A 12,500-nucleotide genomic window follows, 5' to 3' on the forward strand; every position below is an offset into this window, starting at 1 on the left:
CGCCTTGATGGGCTGTGAGATGCGCCTGGATGTTTGGACTTAGGTTTTGAACGCTTAAAAATACTCCGTGGCGGGGTCGAGGAAAGCGCCCGTGAAGTGGGGCTTAACGCGCCGAGATCGCTGTGATGCGCCTGGATGTTTGGACTTAGGTTTTGAACGCTTTAAAAATACTCCGGGTGGCGGGGTCGAGGAAAGCGCCCGTGAAGGGGCTTAACGCGCCGAGATCGCTGTGAGATGCGCCTGGATGTTTGGACTTAGGTTTTGAACGCTTAAAAATACCTCCGGGTGGCGGGGTCGAGTGGGAAAGCGCCCGTGAAGTGGGCTTAACGCGCCGAGATCGCTGTGAGATGCGCCTGGATGTCTGGACTTAGGTTTTGAACGCTTAAAAATACCTCCGTGGCGGGGTCGAGGAAAGCGCCCGTGAAGTGGGGCTTAACGCGCCGAGATCGCTGTGAGATGCGCCTGGATGTTTGGACTTAGGTTTTGAACGCTTAAAAATACCAGGGTGGCGGGGTCGAGTGGGAAAGCGCCCGAAGTGGGGCTTAACGCGCCGAGATCGCCTGAAAGATGCGCCTGGATGTCTGGACTTAGGTTTTGAACGCTTAAAAATACTCCAGGGTGGCGGGGTCGAGGAAAGCGCCCCAGAAGTCGCACTTAACCCGCCGAGATCGCTGAAATATGCGCCTGGATGTTTGGACTTAGGTTTTGAACGAAAAAATTTCTCCAGGGAGGCCGGGGTCGAGTGGAAAGCGCCCGAGAAGTCGACTTAACCCGGCCGAGATCGGCTGAAATGCGCGCCTGGATGTTTGGACTTAGGTTTTGAACGCAAAAAAATTCTCCAGGGTGGGAGGGGGGTCGAGGAAAGCGCTCGAGAAGTCGACTTAACCCCGCCGAGATCGGCTGAAATATGCGCCTGATGTCTGGACTTAGGTTTTGAAAGCAAAAAATTTCTCCAGGGAGGCCGGGTCGAGTCGGGAAAGCGCCCGAGAAGTCGACTTAACCCGGCTGAGATCGCTGAAATATGCGCCTGGATGTTTGGACTTAGGTTTTGAAACGTAAAAAAATTTCTCCAGGGAGGCCGGGTCGAGGGAAAGCGTCCGAGAAGTCGCACTTAACCCGCCGAGATCATGAGATCGGCTGAAATATGCGCCTGGATGTTTGGACTTAGGTTTTGAACGAAAAAATTTCTCCAGGGAGGCCGGGTCGAAATCAGGGAAAGGCCCGAGAAGTCGACTTAACCCGCCGAGATCGCTGAAATATGCGCCTGGATGTTTGGACTTAGGTTTTGAACGAAAAAAATTTCTCCAGGGAGGCCGGGTCGAGTGGGAAAGCCGCCCGAGAAGTCGACTTAACCCGGCCGAGATCGGGCTGAAATATGCGCCTGGATGTTTGGACTTAGGTTTTGAAAAAAAATTTCTCCAGGGAGGCCGGGGTCGAGGGAAAGTTGGCCCGAGAAGTCGACTTAACCCGCCGAGATCGCTGAAATATGCGCCTGGATGTTTGGACTTAGGTTTTGAACGAAAAAAATTTCTCCAGGGAGGCCGGGTCGAGGGAAAGGCCCGAGAAGTCGACTTAACCCGGCTGAGATCGGCTGAAATATGCGCCTGGATGATTTTTTGCTCGAAAAATTGCAGGAGTTGGAACATATTTAAGAAAAACTTCTCCAGGTCCGACTTCCATAAGGTCCGAGGCTCCGAGTCAGGCCGACTGGAGAGGCGATTTTTCCAGGGCACGAATTAAATTTCACTGCGATGTTCGGACTTAGGTTTTGAACCCAGGAGCAACTTTTCCACTTTAATTTTTTTTTTTTTTTTTTTTTTTTTTTCTCTAAAATCTCTGAAACCCGCCGAGATCATAAAGAGCTGCTTTAACGGGATAGTCTGTGAGCGCAGGCCTTGTAGAAAACATTCATCCAGGGCCTTTAATAAATAAAATCATACCCAAAGAAGTGTTATTGTAACGGGTTAGTCTGTGAGCGCAGGCCTTATGAAAACATTCATCGAGGGCCTTTATTAAATAAAATCATGCCCACAAAGAGTTAATGGGTCGGGTTAGTCTGTGAGCGCAGGCCTTATAGAAAACATTTTTCCAGGGCCTTTATTAAATAAAATCACGCCCAATAAAGAGTTACTGTGTCGGGTTAGTCTGTGAGGGCAGGCCTTAAAGAAAACTGTCATCCAGGGCCTTTATTAAATAAAATCATGCCCATAAGAGTGTTATTGTAACGGGGTTAGTCTGTGAGCGCAGGCCTTAAAGAAAACATTTATCCAGGCCTTTATTAAATAAAATCATGCCCCACAAAGTGTTACTGTGTCGGGTTAGTCTGTGAGCGCAGGCCTTATAGAAAACATTTTTCCAGGGCCTTTATTAAATAAAATCATGCCCCACAAAGCGTTACTGTGTCGGGTTAGTCTGTGAGCGCAGGCCTTATAGAAAACATTTTTCCAGGGCCTTTATTAAATAAAATCATGCCCAACAAAGAGTTACTGTGTCGGGTTAGTCTGTGAGCGCAGGCCTTAAAGAAAACTGTCATCCAGGGCCTTTATTAAAATAAAATCATGCCCATAAGAGTGTTATTGTAACGGGGTTAGTCAGTGAGCGCAGGCCTTATAGAAAACATTTTTCCAGGCCTTTATTAAATAAAATCATGCCCAATAAAGTTACTGTGTCGGGTTAGTCTGTGAGCGCAGGCCTTATAGAAAACATTTTTCCAGGGCCTTTATTAAATAAAATCATGCCCAATAAAGAGTTACTGTGTCGGGTTAGTCTGTGAGCGCAGGCCTTAAAGAAAACTGTCATCCAGGGCCTTTATTAAATAAAATCATGCCCATAAAGTGTTATTGTGTCGGGGTTAGTCTGTGAGCGCAGGCCTTATAGAAAACATTTTTCCAGGGCCTTTATTAAATAAAATCATGCCCAAACAAAGAGTTACTGTGTCGGGTTAGTCTGTGAGCGCAGGCCTTAAAGAAAACATTTTTCCAGGGCCTTTATTAAATAAAATCATGCCCATAAGAGAGTTACTGTAACGGGGTTAGTCTGTGAGCGCAGGCCTTATAGAAAACATTCATCGAGGGCCTTTATTAAATAAAATCATGCCCAATAAAGCGTTACTGTGTCGGGTTAGTCTGTGAGCGCAGGCCTTATAGAAAACATTTTTCCAGGGCCTTTATTAAATAAAATCATGCCCAATAAAGAGTTACTGTGTCGGGTTAGTCTGTGAGGGTAGGCCTTAAAGAAAACTGTCATCCAGGGCCTTTATTAAATAAAATCATGCCCATAATAAGTGTTATTGTAACGGGGTTAGTCTGTGAGCGCAGGCCTTATAGAAAACATTCATCCAGGGCCTTTATTAAATAAAATCATGCCCACAAAGAGTTACTGTGTCGGGTTAGTCTGTGAGCGCAGGCCTTATAGAAAACATTTTTCCAGGGCCTTTATTAAATAAAATCATGCCCCAATAAAGAGTTACTGTGTCGGGTTAGTCTGTGAGCGCAGGCCTTATAGAAAACATTCATCCAGGGCCTTTATTAAATAAAATCATGCCCAATAAAGAGTTACTGTGTCGGGTTAGTCTGTGAGCGCAGGCCTTATAGAAAACATTCATCCAGGGCCTTTATTAAATAAAATCATGCCCAATAAAGAGTTACTGTGTCGGGTTAGTCTGTGAGCGCAGGCCTTAAAGAAAACATTTATCCAGGGCCTTTATTAAATAAAATCATGCCCAATGAAGCGTTATTGTGTAGGGGTTAGTCTGTGAGCGCAGGCCTTATAGAAAACATTTTTCCAGGGCCTTTATTAAATAAAATCATGCCCAATAAAGTGTTACTGTGTCGGGTTAGTCTGTGAGCGCAGGCCTTATAGAAAACATTTTTCCAGGGCCTTTATTAAATAAAATCATGCCCAATAAAGAGTTACTGTGTCGGGTTAGTCTGTGAGCGCAGGCCTTATAGAAAACATTGTTCCAGGGCCTTTATTAAATAAAATCATGCCCAATGAAGTTATATTGTGTCGGGTTAGTCTGTGAGCGCGGGCCTTATAGAAAACATTCATCCAGGGCCTTTATTAAATAAAATCATGCCCAATAAAGTGTTACTGTGATGGGGTTAGTCTGTGAGCGCAGGCCCTTATAGAAACATTTTTCCAGGGCCTTTATTAAATAAAATCATGCCCAACAAAGAGTTACTGTGTCGGGTTAGTCTGTGAGCGCAGGCCTTATAGAAAACATTGTTCCAGGGCCTATTAAATAAAATCATGCCTAAATAAAAGTGTTACTGTGATGGGGTTAGTCTGTGAGCGCAGGCCTTATAGAAAACATTTATCCAGGGCCTTTATTAAATAAAAACATGCCCAAATAAGTGCTATTGTGATGTTAGGTTAGTCTGTGACCCCAGGCCCTATAGAAAACATGTCATCCAGGCCTTTATAGAAAATAAATCATGCCCAAATAAGTTAGGTGTGCTAGGTTAGTTTCATCTGTGAGCGCAGGCCTTATAGAAAACATTCATCCAGGGCCTTTATAGAAATATTCATGCAGCAATAAAGTGCATGCCCTGTTAGGCTGGGTTATCTGAGTTAGGTTAGGTTTTAGAAGAACAGGTTAATCTGAAGCAATAAAGTTTATGCTGTCGCATAAGTGTTAGCAGATGTTTAGTTGTTCATGAGCGCAGGCCTATAGAAAACATTATCCAGGGCCTTTATTAAACAAACATGCTCAATAGTTATGTGCCAAGATGCTTCAGCAACAGGCCTTGTAAACATTCATCCAGGCCTTTATTAAAAATATCATGCCAATAAGTGTTAATGTCAGGTTTAAAAAGAGGTCAGGCCTTGAATAGTCAGTTATCCAGGGCCTAGCCTAGTAAAATCATTCAGGCCTTTGTGAAAACATCTCTGTGAGCGCAGGGTTCGTAGAAAAATATTCATCCAGGGCCTTTATAGCAAATATGTCAAAATCATGCTCAGTGTGTGGTTAGCCTGCAGCAGGAGCAAAAACAAGCAGTGCCTTTAGAATAAAATCATGCACAGTAAAGGTTGCATGAAAATAAGTTGTTGCATTTCCTGTTTAGTAAAAAAATCATCCAGGGCAAGTTAAAGTGCTAAAGCAGTGTGATTCAGGTTATCGGCTGCCTTAAAAACTGTTAAATCCAGGAGCTGAATGAAAAAATGTAGTCAGGGTGAGCAGAGCGGAAAACAGCCTAGTCAGCAGGCTGATTATTTAACATCTACGAGCTTCCAGGAGTGCTAAAAAATCATGGTCCAAGAAGGCAGTGTGAAATCGGGTTAGCCATGAGAATGAGACAATTCAGGCGTTTGAAAGCAAAAATCATGCAGGCCTGTCAGTAGAAAGCGTGAGAAGTCACTTAAGCATGCTGACGCCTGTTAAAGGCGCCTGAATTAAAGTGCATGTGCAAAAGCACAGGGGTTATTCAGGGCGCAGGCTCATTAGTCAAGAAAGCTGCAATTGCAGGGTTCGAAGATAGAAAGCTGCATGCCTTCATGCGTAAGTGAGATCGCATTGATGGGTTAGTCAGCAGAAGCGCAGGCTCAGAAAATTGTCAAGGCGCATATTTCATCCAGTCCGTGGTACAACTGCCTGACGAGAATCGCCACCCTGAGGAAATTTGCTTTCCACCTAAGTCCAAACATCCAGGCGTTATTTCAGCCTTCAAGGGGTTAGCACTGTTGACGCGCAGGGACCTTGGAGAAAACACTTTCAAAACCAAGGCCTTTATTCCAAATCAGAATCCAGGCCCTGCCGCAGCGACTTCCGGACGCCTGATTCCCACTGATCTTCCCGCCTATACAGTGATTTTTTTGGCTTTCAAAACCTAAGTCCAAACATCCAGGCGCATATTTCCAGGGTTAAGTGGACTTCGCAAAATCGGACGCCCTGATAAATGTTTTCCACCCTGGAGGATTTTAACCCTGCTTTCAAAACCTCACGTCCATGACATCCAGGCGCATATTTCCAGCCAGCCGAGAGGATGAATGTTAAGCGACTTACCTGTGCTCACAGACAGGCGCCATCCCAATAAGATTTAATTTCATTTTTCCAGACATCCAGGCGCATGTTTCATAAGGATCTCGCCGGGTTAAGACTAACCCCAACGCAACACACACATTAATGGGCATGATTTATTTCATTAAGGCCCTGGATGAATGTTTTCCAAAGGGCCTGGGCCACAGACTAACCCTCACACAGTAACACCTTATTGGGCATGATTTTATTTAATAAAGGCCCTGGATGAATGTTTTCTATAAGGCCTGCGCTCACAGACTAACCCCATCACAATAACACTTATTGGGCATGATTTTTTATTTAATAAAGGCCCTGGATGAATGTTTTTCTATAAGGCCTGCGCTCACAGACTAACTCCCATCACAATAAACACTTATTTGGGCATGATTTTATTTAATAAAGGCCCTGGATGAATGTTTTCTATAAGGCCTGCGCTCACAGACTAACCCCATCACAGTAACACTTTTTTGGGCATGATTTTATTTAATAAAGGCCCTGGATGAATGTTTTCTATAAGGCCTGCGCTCACAGACTAACCCCATCACAATAACACTTATTTGGGCATGATTTTATTTAATAAAGGCCCTGGATGAATGTTTTCTATAAGGCCTGCGCTCACAGACTAACCCCATCACAATAACACTTATTTGGGCATGATTTTATTTAATAAAGGCCCTGGATGAATGTTTTCTATAAGGCCTGCGCTCACAGACTAACCCCATCACAATAACACTTATTTGGGCATGATTTTATTTAATAAAGGCCCTGATGAATGTTTTCTATAAGGCCTGCGCTCACAGACTAACCCCATCACAATAACACTTATTTGGGCATGATTTTATTTAATAAAGGCCCTGATGAATGTTTTCTATAAGGCCTGCGCCTCACAGACTAACCCTCATCACAGTAACACTTATTGGGCATGATTTTATTTAATAAAGGCCCTGGATGAATGTTTTCTATAAGGCCTGCGCTCACAGACTAACCCCATCACACAATAACTTATTTGGGCATGATTTTATTTAATAAAGGCCCTGGATGAATGTTTTCTATAAGGCCTGCGCTCACAGACTAACCCTACACACAATAACACTTATTTGGGCATGATTTTATTTAATAAAGGCCCTGGATGAATGTTTTCTATAAGGCCCTGCCTCACAGACTAACCTCATCACAATAACACTTATTGGGCATGATTTTATTTAATAAAGGCCCTGGATGAATGTTTTCTATAAGGCCTGCGCCACAGACTAACCCTATCACAATAACACTTTATTGGGCATGATTTTATTTAATAAAGGCCCTGGATGAATGTTTTCTATAAGGCCTGCGCCACAGACTAACCCTCACACAATAACACTTTATTGGGCATGATTTTATTTAATAAAGGCCCTGGATGAATGTTTTCTATAAGGCCTGCGCTCACAGACTAACCCCATCACAATAACACTTATTTGGGCATGATTTTATTTAATAAAGGCCCTGATGAATGTTTTCTATAAGGCCTGCGCTCACAGACTAACCCTACACAGTAACACCTTATTGGGCATGATTTTATTTAATAAAGGCCCTGGATGAATGTTTTCTATAAGGCCTGCGCTCACAGACTAACCCCATCACACAGTAACACTTATTTGGGCATGATTTTATTTAATAAAGGCCCTGGATGAATGTTTTCTATAAGGCCTGCGCCACAGACTAACCCCATCACAGTAACGCTTTATTGGGCATGATTTTATTTAATAAAGGCCCTGGATGAATGTTTTCTATAAGGCCTGCGCTCACAGACTAACCCCACACAATAACACTTTATTGGGCATGATTTTATTTAATAAAGGCCCTGGATGAATGTTTTCTATAAGGCCTGCGCTCACAGACTAACCCCTACACAGTAACGCTTAATTGGGCATGATTTATTTAATAAAGGCCCTGGATGAATGTTTTCTATAAGGCCTGGCGCTCACAGACTAACCCTACACCTAACCCTAACCCTAACCATGATTTTATTTAATAAAGGCCCTAACCCTAACCCTAAGGCCTGCCCCAACAGACTAACCCGACACAGTAACCTTTATTGGGCATGATTTTATTTAATAAAGGCCCTGGATGAATGTTTTCTATAAGGCCTGCGCTCACAGACTAACCCCGACACAGTAACGCTTCATTGGCAACATGATTTTTAATTTAATAGTTTCCTAAGGCCCCTGGACTAACACAGTAACTTTATAAGGCCTGAACCCACACCCTAACCCTAACCCTCACAGACTAACCCTAACCAGTAACCTTTATTGGGCATGATTTTATTTAATAAAGGCCCTGGGTGAATGTTTTCTATAAGGCCTGCGTCACAGACTAACCTCATCACAGTAACACTTTATTGGGCATGATTTTATTTAATAAAGGCCCTGATGAATGTTTTCTATAAGGCCTGCGCCACAGACTAACCCGACACAGTAACGCTTTATTGGGCATGATTTTATTTAATAAAGGCCCTGGATGACAGTTTTCTATAAGGCCTGCGCCACAGACTAACCCCGACACAGTAACGCTTTATTGGGCATGATTTTATTTAATAAAGGCCCTGGAAAATGTTTTCTATAAGGCCTGCGCCACAGACTAACCCGACACAGTAACGCTTTATTGGGCATGATTTTATTTAATAAAGGCCCTGGATAAATGTTTTCTATAAGGCCTGCGCTCACAGACTAACCCCTGACACAGTAACACTTTATGGGCATGATTTTATTTAATAAAGGCCCTGGATGACAGTTTTCTATAAGGCCTGCGCCACAGACTAACCCGACACAGTAACACTTTTTTGGGCATGATTTTATTTAATAAAGGCCCTGGAAAAATGTTTTCTATAAGGCCTGCGCCACAGACTAACCCGACACAGTAACTCTTTATTGGGCATGATTTTATTTAATAAAGGCCCTGGAAAAATGTTTTCTATAAGGCCTGCGCTCACAGACTAACCTCGACACAGTAACGCTTTATTGGGCATGATTTTATTTAATAAAGGCCCTGGAAAAATGTTTTCTATAAGGCCTGCGCTCACAGACTAACCCCCACACAATAACACTCTTATTGGGCATGATTTTATTTAATAAAGGCCCTGATGATGTTTTCTATAAGGCCTGCGCTCACAGACTAACCCGACACAGTAACTCTTTATTGGGCGTGATTTTATTTAATAAAGGCCCTGGAAAATGTTTTTCTATAAGGCCTGCGCTCACAGACTAACCCGACACATTAACGCTTTATTGGGCATGATTTTATTTAATAAAGGCCCTGGATGAATGTTTTCATAAGGCCTGCGCCACAGACTAACCCTGAATGGCCACACAGTAACACTTTATTGGGCATGATTTTATTTAATTAAAGGCCCTGGATGAATGTTTTTACATAAGGCCTGCGCCACAGACTAACCCGACACAGTAACGACTTTATTGGGCATGATTTTATTTAATAAAGGCCCTGAAAAATGTTTTTGTAAGGCCTGCTCCTCACAGACTAACCCGACACAGTAACGTCTTTATTGAAATTTGATTTTATTTAATAAAGGCCTCGGATGAATGTTTTCTATAAGGCCTCATGCTCACAGACTAACCCGACACAGTAACTTTATTGGGCATGATTTATTTAATAAAGGCCCTGCCGAAAATGTTTTCTATAAGGCCTGCGCTTTCACAGACTCGACCGCCTCCTGGAGTAACACTTTTTTTGGTTTCAAATTTTATTTAATAAACATCCAGGCGAATATTTCAGCCATAAGGCCGGGTTGCGCGACTTCTCGACGCCTCCCACTCGACCGGCCTCCCTGGAGGAAATGATTTCGCTCAAAACCTAAGTCCAAACATCCAGGCGATATTTCCAGCCGATCTCGGCCGGGTTAAGTGCGACACGGACGCTCCCACTCTCGACCCGGCCTCCTATTGGGCAGGAAATTTTTTTCTAAGTTCAAAACCTAAGTCCAAACATCCAGGCGCATATTTCAGACTATCTCGGCCGGGTAATGCGATTCTCGGACGCTTTCCCACTCGATAAACGGCCCTGGAGGAAATTTTTTTGCTTCAAAACCTAAGTCCAAACATCCAGGCGCATATTTCAGCCGATCTCGGCATGGTTAATGCGACTTCGGACGCTTTCCCACTCGACCTCGCCTCCCTGGAGGAAATTTTTTTGCTGCTCAAAACCTAAGTCCAAACATCCAGGCGCATATTTCAGCCGAATAAAGCCGGGTTAAATGCGACTTCTCGGACGCTTTCCCACTAACCCCGCCTCCTGGAGGAAATTTTTTTTGCTTTCAAAACCTAAGTCCAAACATCCAGGCGCATATTTCAGCCGATCTCAGCCGGGTTAAGTGCGACTTCTCGACGCTTTCCCACTCCTGACTCGCCACCCTGGAGGAAATTTTTTCGCTCAAAACCTAAGTCCAAACATCCAGGCGCATATTTCAGCCGATCTCAGCCGGGTTAAGTGCGACTTCTCGACGCTTCCCACTCGACCCCGCCTCCTGGAGGAAATTTTTTTCGCTCAAAACCTAAGTCCAAACATCCAGGCGCATATTTCAGCCGATCTCGCCGGTTTAGTGCGACTCGGACGCGCTCCCACTCGACCCGCCACCCTGGAGGAAATTTTTTTGCTTTCAAAACCTAAGTCCAAACATCCAGGCGCATATTTCAGCCGATCTCGGCCGGGTTAAGTGCGACGACTCGGACGCTTTCCCACTCGACCCCGCCACCCTGGAGGAAATTTTTTGCTTTCAAAACCTAAGTCCAAACATCCAGGCGCATATTTCAGCCGATCTCAGCCGGGTTAAGTGCGACTTCTCGGACGCTTTCCCACTCGACCCGCCTCCCTGGAGGAAATTTTTTCGCTCAAAACCTAAGTCCAAACATCCAGGCGCATATTTCAGCCGATCTCAGCCGGGTTAAGTGCGACTTCTCGACGCTTTCCCACTCGACCGGCCTCCCTGGAGGAAATTTTTTCGCTCAAAACCTAAGTCCAAACATCCAGGCGCATATTTCAGCCGATCTCAGCCGGTTAAGTGCGACTTCTCGGACGCTTTCCCACTCGACCCGCCACCCTGGAGGAATTTTTTTGCTTTCAAAACCTAAGTCCAGACATCCAGGCGCATATTTCAGCCGATCTCAGCCGGGTTAGTGCGACTTCTCGGACGCAATTTCCCACTCGACCCCGCCACCCTGGAGGAAATTTTTTGCTTTCAAAACCTAAGTCCAGACATCCAGGCGCATATTTCAGCCGATCTCGCCGGGTTAAGTGCGACTTCTCGGACGCTTTCCCACTGACCGCCACCCTGGAGGAAATTTTTTTGCGTTCAAAACCTAAGTCCAAACATCCAGGCGCATATTTCAGCCGATCTCAGCCGGTTAAGTGCGACTTTCGGACGCTTTCCCACTCGACCGCCACCCTGGAGGAAATTTTTTTGCTTTTCAAAACCTAAGTCCAGACATCCAGGCGCATATCTCACAGCCGATCTCGCCGCAAGTTAAGCCCCACTTCACGGGCTTTTCCCACTCGACCCCGCCACCCCGGAGGTATTTTTTAAGCGCTCAAAACCTAAGTCCAGACATCCAGGCGCATCTCACAGCCGATCTCGGCCGCAAGTAAGCCCCACTTCACGGACGCTTTCCCACTCGACCCCCGCCACCCCGGAGGTATTTTTTGCCGCTCAAAACCTAAGTCCAAACATCCAGGCGCATCTCTCACAGCCGATCTCGCCGCGTAAGCCCCACTTCACGGACGCTTTCCCACTCGACCACCGCCACCCCGGAGGTATTTTTTTGCCGCTCAAAACCTAAGTCCAAACATCCAGGCGCATCTCACAGCCGATCTCGGCCGCGTAAGCCCCACTTCACGGACGCTTTCCCACTCGGACACCGCCACCCCGGAGGTATTTTTTGCCGCTCAAAACCTAAGTCCAAACATCCAGGCGCATCTCACAGCCCCATCAAGGCCGGGTTAAGCCCCACTTCACGGACGCTTTCCCACTCGAACCACCGCCACCCCGGAGGTATTTTTGCCGCTCAAAACCTAAGTCCAAACATCCAGGCGCATCTCACAGCCGGCATCAAGGCCGGGTAAGCCTCCCACTTCACGGGCGCCCACACCACTCCGACCCCGAGCTCATCTACTCCCACAGACATTAAGGGAGGTCACTTTCTCAGCTCAAAACCTAAGCTCTCTCCAAACATCCAGGCGCATCTCACAGCCCATCAAGGGAGGGGTAGCGCCACTTCGGACGCGCACCTCACTGCTCCCCGAGCTCATCTCCAGCCTTACAGACATCCAGGCCCTCCGCTGCTTCTCTCACTGCCTCGGACACCCCGCCGGCACACCTGCATCGACTTAGGTTCACCTCCAAAAGCCTCTTCAGAGAGGGGACCCACGCTGCTCTCCGTCCGACCGAGTCAGCCCTCTCTCGGGCGGCCCTCTCCGCCGCGCCTCGGTTCCTCTC

The sequence above is a fragment of the Puntigrus tetrazona genome, unplaced genomic scaffold, assembly GCF_018831695.1.
Source record: "Puntigrus tetrazona isolate hp1 unplaced genomic scaffold, ASM1883169v1 S000000003, whole genome shotgun sequence".
Classification (NCBI taxonomy): Eukaryota; Metazoa; Chordata; class Actinopteri; order Cypriniformes; family Cyprinidae; genus Puntigrus; species Puntigrus tetrazona.